The sequence below is a fragment of the Nyctibius grandis genome, chromosome 8 (assembly GCF_013368605.1).
Source record: "Nyctibius grandis isolate bNycGra1 chromosome 8, bNycGra1.pri, whole genome shotgun sequence".
Classification (NCBI taxonomy): domain Eukaryota; kingdom Metazoa; phylum Chordata; class Aves; order Nyctibiiformes; family Nyctibiidae; genus Nyctibius; species Nyctibius grandis.
Window position 1 is genome coordinate 5047516 of NC_090665.1, and position 9558 is coordinate 5057073.

Here is a 9558-nt window from a genome sequence, read left to right on the forward strand (position 1 = left end):
ACAGGCATTCGTAGGTTGAGAGACAAGTCCAGAACCCCAGGAAGCCAAATACTCTTCTAGAAATGTTTCCCCATGAAAACGGTATAAGATGCTAACCATGAAGTAGATCTCGTTTCTGCCTGTAGGAAGGACACGTATTTCCACAATATTGAGACTGAAAGTAAAACAGAGAAAAATTAAGAGGCTAGATGCTAGATTGAAAGACCAGGGTGGAAGTCCTTGTGGTAAATGGGGACACCAGAGAACTGAATCTGATTTTCTTCATCGTCGCAGATTTCCTGGGTTACTTTGCATTGGCCCCTCGGTCTCAGCATTCCTCCAGCCCTCCCCTGAAATGGAGAGGAGCTTCACCAAACCCCAGGGCTGGAGGTCTCTGTTTTAAGGTGCCACAGTGGGCTTGGCTTGCCTCTGCCCCTAGTCCCATGAGAAGGTGGCAGTGCAGGACCATCCCCAAACATGCAACAAGACTCACATATTAGCTAACCGCAACCAAAAAACTCGTTCACCAATTTGCCAATGAGAGGTGCAATCAATATCCTCAACCCAAGTTCTTTTCCAAGACTTAAAGTACTTTCTGGCCAAAAAAGTCATATCTTCATATCCTCAAGAGGTTACACCCAGTCCATCTTGCTCTTAAAGGAGCATCAGTGCAGACGTAATTGGAAAAATTAAAGAGGAGGAGGGGGAAAGTAATTACAAGCCACTAGAGAAAAACAAACATGTTCCGAATGTAGACAAAACATTGAACAGAGGGAAATTAATAGTCCTACAAATCAAAAGGGAAAAATGTCAGCAGAGATCAGCAGAAAGTGAACAAAAACGAAAATAGAAATAATCAAAATCACTGAGAAACACAGAAGGGGGGAGGAATTTGGAAAGCAACCTGACATAAAATTAAAGGAATGGAGTAAATTTTACTCGGTACTCAGCAGCAGGTAAAGCTGATGTATGAAGGTTTAAAAAAACTGAAGCCCCACTGCACAGGTGGGTCAGCAGGTGAGAGAAAACCTCAGCTGAATAGACACAGGAGTTTTGTGATTTATACCAACTGGGCCAGGCTGGCTCCCACTATGCAAAGTGAACTGGGCAATGCTAGAAAATCCCTTCAGAAGATGAAAGGGGGTTTTCTGGTATCTCCCACGACCTTCCCCTTCCTCCCTGGCCTCCTCCAGTGGCTTCCCAGAAGGAAGGAGTTGGGGACTGGTGAGATCTGGGTTTTGAGGAGCTGTTGTCCCCTTTGGGCAACACAATGAAGATGGTGCAGCAAGCACTGCTCAGCTCTAACGGGTCAGTAAAACGCTCCTGCAAAGCACATTTTCCTTTGCTGAAGCCTTGTTCTGAAATAGGCCTGTCCAATGCCATGAAGGCTGGGAAGCTTTGGTTATTGAGCTGTTCATGGAGGATAATATGACAAAATGTAAGGGAGAAAAATGTAATGAGGTGATGGCAGAAAGGCTTCCAGCTCATAGTGCTGAAATAAATTAAATTTTGAAGTAAAAAATGAAATCATCTGCTTGTGTCATGAGAGCAGGATCAAGACCAAGGACTGTCACCACAAACGTAGAGGTTCCCTTTGTTGGTGCTTTATCTGCTTTCATTCCCAGTGTTACTACCAGGCAACGAGCGGGCTTCTTTCTGCTTGTCTTTAGAGGAACCACAAAGGCAGGTTAACACATCAGCCTTTATAAAATCCACAAACCCATTTTCCCCTTTAAAGCATAAGGAACACATTCATATTTCACTCCCATTTCTCTCCAGTGCAAAAGCACAGGGTCGGAATTAATGAGTAAAGTATTTGTGTGACGTTTTATATTGTATTGGCGTTTATATAGTGCTTTTCACAGGCTTCATGTCAAAACCCTTTACAGGGCAATAAATCATATACCTTTCCTGATGAAATTGTATGTAGGCAATTGGGCACCTATCCTGCCCTCAGCCACGTCCCACGTGCAAGACATGGGAAGTGTGATGAAACCTGCAGAAGTGGGTCTGAAAAAAATGAATGTAGGTCAAACCTTCCCCCCTTAATATCCTGCAACATGTTAAAAAGTCTTTAGAGCCCACTTGAACAGCCACAGGAAAGACCTCACCTTAACATGACAAAGCTTCTATTACAGTTTGAACTACTCAACATGCAAATTGAATTGTGGGTCTTACACTTCACCCCAGGTTTTTTTTTCTGCCTCTGAATTTAAACAAGATGTCCATTTACATGGAAAATAAGGATTTTTCAATTGAGTTCGTTTTTAAAAATAGTGTTCATTCACAAGACTGAACCCAAGTACCAAATTTTGGATCCTAGGCTTTCTGTTAGCACTCACAAATATCTCTCCTAACACTAAATTTGCAATGTGACAATGTATCTCTGCCCTGCCTGCATTGGCTTTCTCATTTGCAGTTTTTCAGATAACAAAGAGTGATGAAGTTCTGAGAGCTGCACGCCCAATTAGACTGACTCTTTTATACACGTATTTGCATTCCTGCTGTGCTTCCAAAGTCAATTTGGGGTAAGAAAAAATGGAAAGTCATTTAAAGTCCTTTTGGGGAGAGATGGCTGGGGTTGGTAAGCAGGAGCCAGAGCTCTGCTCCGTTGTCCGTCCGGGAGAATCACAGTGCTTTGCCCAGTGAAGAGCTTTTTGGGTTCCATGGGTGTCAAAGGAAGCTTTGCAGAGCGTCCCTCCTGGCAGACCGTACCCCTACCACTTAGATGCAACCACCCCGAGATTGCACAAAGGCAATGGCTGAGAAGCAAACGGAAAATCTTCGCAGTAGCTCAACACCATTTTAAAACCACTTTTCCACCACCCCTATCTGTAACACATGAAAACCGATAACATTCTGCACATACTGGCTGATAGTTCAAACGCATTAGAAACCAACTTAGTTATGATTTATTAGCCGGAAGAGCTGTTAGAATAATTTCTAAGTGTGAAAGAATACAAAAAAATACTGTTCTCTACCAAACGGACATTTAGATTACTTAATCTAAAATCAAGGTAATTCGGAAGTAAAACAAAAGTAAACAGGTAAAAACACATCGCCCGGTTCCATTAACTGCCACGGGCTACATTAGAAGTGGAGGGTTCTTGCATCTTTTCGGAGGTGATTAATGTCTTGTGAGATCTGAGCGTTAGCTGTGCAGATGCACTGCCATGTGACCAACTAGCACTGCCTTGGCTTTCTTCTGAGCATTGTATCGCAAGCTCTCAACTCACGAGAGCTCAAACTCACACACTGTTGTTGTGCTCTGACAGCACTGTAGAGTAATTTTATCTCATTCCTCTCTCGGTATACAACTTATTTAGTAGTTTAAAGAATGATCTGTAAATAATACACATGCATAGACTTCACTGAAATGGATGACAATGATAATTAAAATGGTCTGTTCAGTGGGAGATACTATCAGCATCAATAGTTAAAGCAGAATTTTAAGAGTAACCAACACGTTAGAGCCTGTAAATTCTATTCTTTCTGGCAGTAATACATTCAAAGATTAAATTAGACTAAATGTTTGTTACAACAAACGGATTTATGTTAGCATTCAGGATTATGCTCCCAGTCAGTGTTTATTATGCTTTTGGTCATATTTATTCTAAAGGTCTCATTTTCCTACTTCCATAATTTTTTGATCAGTTTTGTATAAACTGGAAGCCTTTTACTTTAAAAATTACTGTTTCTTCTTAAAACTTCCAGCAGGTTATGGTATCTGGAATGAGTACTAAGAAAAAGGAAACAAGCTAAAATAAATTACTATCTAATCTAACCCATCTGACTATTTCTAAGGTACCTATTATTGTGGTACCAAAGTACTGGTTCTCTGATAGCGTGTGATCTTTGATCCTAAATTGGAACTCAGATAACATTTTTAATTAAACATCTTATTTGATGCCTGCTGTAGCTAAGATGCAAATAGCATCACATAAAGAACAAAAGTTACGAGAGCAGGGAACAAAAAATGGTGGCTAGTTATGGCATATTTATTATACCAAAACAAAGAACCCCATCCTCCAGTCCCTGCTGAATTAAAACAATCAGGTTCAAAGTTCAAAGACTGAGTAAAAGCTACCTAGAAATGAAATATGCTTTCAATGTATTAAAATTAAAAGTTAAATAAAAGAATTTGTCAGAAGCAAATCTGAGGTACTCACAAAAGCAATTCAGAAAAACTATGATTTTTTGGCTTCCTTTGCCCTCCAATGTCCAGCAAATATCTGTTCTGCTGCAACCCTTCACTAGGGGTTTTGTTTAAGACTTCCACACTGGCTGAAATAAACCATATTTGTTCTCTTTGAAAGGTGTTTGCAAAATACTTTTTGCATAGGACTCCTTAGTATTAAGGCATGAATGCACTGACAAACTTTGTACAGCTATATTCATAGTTGATTTGATGGCTATTTCTAAGAGACATTAAGAAAGAAAATATCAACTGAGCACTGCTATTTCAATTTGTTGAAGCTCGTATGAAAGCGCATATCGACCAACACCTTATATCAATGCCGGGCATATACAGACACCACTTGCAGCTGACAGAAGTCGAGTGTATTCAATTCCTTCCACATCAGATAGGAATTACTCCCTTGTATGTTATATGCTGCTACTTCTGCACAGGACATAGGTACAGATACCATTGCTCAGACCTTTCTGCCACATATGGAATCCCAAAAGATTTCAATCACACTTCGACCCAACATACATTAAAACCTCACTGTTTTAGATGAGAGTTATCAAGCACTCTATCATGATACTTTGACTACCAAGTAGTCTTTTTCAAAACGTCTTTGGAAAACTTTCTAAAATATTCCCATTTGCTTTTCTACATGGCTTCTTTCATTCTGCACTCATCACCATAATATGAGCACACTCTAATAGCACACTAAACAGCTGTTCAGCCATTTTTTTCTCCAGCATCTTCCCAGAGGGGCATGCATAAACTGTGTAGTGATTTGTAAGATTTAAATTTTTCACTTTGGTACAAGCCTATGTAAAGATATCACCACGAGCTCTCTGACAGCTCTGCAGCCTGGAGGAGCAGCCTCTTGGTATCTGCTGCCTGGAAGAAGGCAGAGTATAAACAGTAGTCATCTCACACTTTATCTGAGGTCAAAATTCAGCCCTTTCCTTTTGATTACTGCACAGATAATGATAAAAAAATTATAGCCACAACTACAGCAAGCAGTAAATAACAATAGACTTTAGGTTCCATAAAGAACGACAGGTTAAATTCTCATTTGTTTATTTTACAATGTAGTTGGCATTTCTAAGTGTAGTAACCAAAAAAGCCTATGAAGGTGAAGAGCCAAGTCAATTTGTGGCATCCCTTTGACGGAGCAGCAGGGACGGCGTTCATGAAGGGCTCAGGTACAGAGGAGCCGTCAGAGCATTGCCTGCCTGTCCCTAGAGATGCCACAGCCCGGCGCCAGCTCAGAACCCCAGGAGACCCTCCCTGATGATATGGCAGTGCTCTGTCCACATGTCACGTTTGAGCAGGAGCAGGCAGTGTCTGCAGTAGGAGAATCTGGCAGAAGAATGAATGACAAAACCCTACAGAAGAGGCAGGAGAGAAAAGATCTCATTTTTCTCCTTCCTCACATTTCCTAAGGTAACTGTGGTTTAGACTTTTGGTTTTCATTTTTCAGGAAAGTCCTTAAGCCTAGTTCACAGCGGTCTTTATGACTGAGAGCTCATTCATCAAGAGCAAAATCTCAGATGCAAACAAAGTTCATGACGGAGTGCTGAGGTGCAAAGTGAAAGAGAAAAAAAATAATTTTTCCCATCCCAGAAATCATTTCAGAAGTTCGGAAGCATTCCCAATTGCAACAAGATGAACTCAGGAGATGGGATTTGTTTGTTGTTTGGGGTTTTTTGGTCTGTTTTTACAAAAGCACAGGAAAAGAGCACTCTAACATCATCATAACCCAGAATTAGGGCTCTCCTGGAATGTGAAGACTTTGGAGGTTAAGTCCTTCTTCTCAGGCAGGGAGATCAGGGTTAGAGCACACTCCTACATTCTAGCCTGAAAACAAACTTTTTATTACAGAAGTTTCACTGAAGCTGGCGTGTTCCCACAAAATGTTTCAGTGGTGAAAAATAAAAGAGTTTCCGAGTGTAAAGCACTGCCAAAAATTTCCGGATCGTTTTTAGCCAGTGAGCAAGCGAATGTGTCATTTTGCCGTCAGTGGAGAAGGCACTCTGTGTGCCGGCGGTGCTGTAAGGTCATGCCTCAGCTTATCCCTAGCAACTTGTTTGTGCATCCACACTGCTAGGTACCTAAAATAACGTAGGGTCATTTTCAAATGCATTTGAGCAGTTTGTATTGTAAATTCTTCTATAAAAGCAATGATCACGGCTAAAGAACACAGACAGGAAGCTGCTGTGAGCTCTTCTCTGTCCTTTTACAGCAATCTCGGTTCCCTGCATACACACGTACACACCCATTCATGATGTGTGAAGAGATTTTGGAAATAAATCTTCCACAAATATTTACTCTTCAAACCTATATGCTTTTAAAAGAGAGGTAGGATCCAGCTTTCACGTGTGGCACTTAGCACTTGCCTCTTGTTCACATGTTGGGAAAGGCCAGAAGCTCTTATGTTGCCTGAAATTGAGTGCAAGGTGATAACTCCCTGATTTGTCAAAACTCGATGTCTTCCTGGAGCAGAAATCCTGAAAAGGAGCTGGCTAACACAACGCAACTCAGTCATGAATCTGACAGAAGGTTTGGTGGCTACCAAAGCAAAGGACAATGTGAGTCTCCCTATCAGCTGGGAGCAGCTGGGTGTTTTGGAGAGGGTACACTTTTCTTAACCAAACTTTGAGGAGTGGCTGTTTCAGAACTCAGGGGTGCTGAGCCAGCACTTCTGGAGACCACTCTTGTCTTTATCACTAGTGAATACTGGACACAGTTAAGCATTTCATATTAACATCCCCACGCTAAGTTTACACGTGCTACTCCTTATTACACTCAATCCATAACAGCAGCAATGCTTTGCAGTTAGAATGCATTAGTCAACTCACGCAAACTCCAGCTTTTTCCAAACTCCTTTGCTATCCCCAACCAAGCAACACAACACCTGCTGTTATCCCCGACAAAGCAAGTACTACCAGAGAGGAAAAGCACCTCTACGTTACAGGCAAACAAACCCCTCCATTGGCTGCTCTCAAAGAAAATCCAGCTGAGCAAAAGAAATCCTGCTTTCTCTCTGAAGAAGACCTTGTGTGCTCAAAACGAACTTGAAAGAACTCAAATACTTCACATAATTTTTAATTAAGTCTATCTAGACACACAGCAGTCTGAGAAGCTGTAGTGTTACATATATAACCTCCTTATGTTTCACTATTTACATTGTGTTATTCTCTGGCTATTTCCCAACCTTATTCATTCACCCTAGAGATCAATTTATGCACCAAAATAAAGTATGATCTTATCTTTGCACTGTACAGAAAACCGAACCAAAATTTCTCACGGGAGGCAGGGGTTAAGACACTGGACCGGGTGTCAGAGAAGTGGTGTTCTATTCTTGGCTCTACCACTCACTTGCTGTGGGAGCTTGTAGAGCAAGATATAGAGCAGGAATGGAGACTCTAGCCTATAAATTCCTCCTCTGTAACTTTTCCTCTTTCATTATGCATGAGAGTGATTTTTTCCAGCGTTCAAGCATACATCTGAAAGCTGGGGAAACACGACTCAACCAAAATACAGAACCATCAGAGAAAGAAAATGCGTGGAAAACATCAATTACAAAGTTTTCTTGGGCACCTCTGAAGTACTGAAACAGAATCTCTACTCACACAGCGAAGACAGAGGACCAAATTCAGCCCCAGTTTCAGCAGGCAAACCTCCAACTATTGCACTGGACCTGCACGAGGGCTGACTTTGGCCTGCTGTACCACTACTCCTTGATCTGTTTTCTGCTTCAGGAAAGTTTTCTGAGACAGCAAACAATAAAGACTCAGGCCAGGGGGGAGAGGTTTGGTTTTGTTTTTAAAAAATTAGGAACCTAGGCTTCGTTTTTTAAATAAGCTATCTGACTTTTAAAAAGTAAAAATAGAATTTATTAGGGCAACTTTGATTGAAAAGCCATAACTAAGACTATATCCAGATCTGGAGTAGCTAAAAAACTGCCTACATTAAGAATGACAAACTCCCAGTTAACTCCTACTGGAAGTAGCATTTTTGTGCCCTTCAACAGGAACAGACCAGACAGTACTTCTTGCTTTAGGTAATAGCTGTGATCTAATGCAGAAAGTTGCAACTTTTCTTATCAGTTTGTGAGAAGTGAAGAAAAAGTAAACATTACCCCTCTACTCTGCCCTGGTGAGGCCGCATCTGGAATATTGTGTCCAGTTCTGGGCCCCTCAGTTCAAGAAGGACAGGGAACTGCTAGAGAGAGTCCAGCGCAGAGCCACGAAGATGATTAAGGGAGTGGAACATCTTCCTTCTGAGGAGAGGCTGAGGGAGCTGGGTCTCTTTAGCTTAGAGAAGAGGAGACTGAGGGGGGACCTCAGTAATGTTTATAAATATGTAAAGGGCAAGTGTTATGAGGCTCTTCTCAGTGACATCCATTGACAGGACAAGGGGCAATGGGTGCAAGCTGGAACACAGGATGTTCCACATAAATATGAGGAAAAACTTCTTTACGGTGAGGGTAACTGAACACTGGCACAGGCTGCCCAGAGAGGGTGTGGAGTCTCCTTCTCTGGAGACATTCAAAACCCACCTGGACACGTTCCTATGTGACATAATCTAGGTAATCCTGCTCTGGCAGGGGGATTGGACTGGATGATCTTTCCAGGTCCCCTCCAATCCCAAATATTCTGTGATTCTATGTAGGTCCTCATTTAGGTATGGCTGGGGCTGGGCTCTTGTACCACTATGCCAGCTGATGATCGAAGAACTAGATTTTTGCGCCTACTGTGTTCTGTGTGTGTAAAATACATTGTCGTGAAATTGATTTATCCTGGCCTTATTTATTTTTAATTGTTTTACCACTTACTCAGAGAATCTGCATCACATACTGCTTTGAGCCATGTTCTAGACCTTCAGTGCAAACTCAACTCATTTGCTGACAGCTTTACAGCTGGGTCTTGGACCCTTTAGGCTCACAGAAAGATAACACTAATCTAGCTGTAGAATATTGTTCAATATTAACTTTTTTCTAAATTTTGTATGTGATATATGGGAATAGCATATACCTTGTTTTAAAATTTTAAGAGTCGTATGAAATCTAAGACTGACCAACAACCTCACAAGAGCAGCTGCTGTACAGTGTCAGCTCTCAAACACAGGTAACTCTGGTTCTACTGTATAACACAATATACTGTCTTGGCCAAGAGGGAAAAAAAAATCTTATTCTGACAATCCCTCAAAAAGCCAAGTTTTCAGAAACATTTGGTCTGAAAATCAGGCCCACTAGGGCCCTCTAAGGTGACCAAATATAGAATATACCCAGTCATAAGTGGTTTACTAGAAACATTAGCAGTGAACATTGGTCTCCTTACATACAAAGTGTTTGTTCCCTCCTTTTTCATGTCAAATCTCTAATACTTTTTATTTTTCAG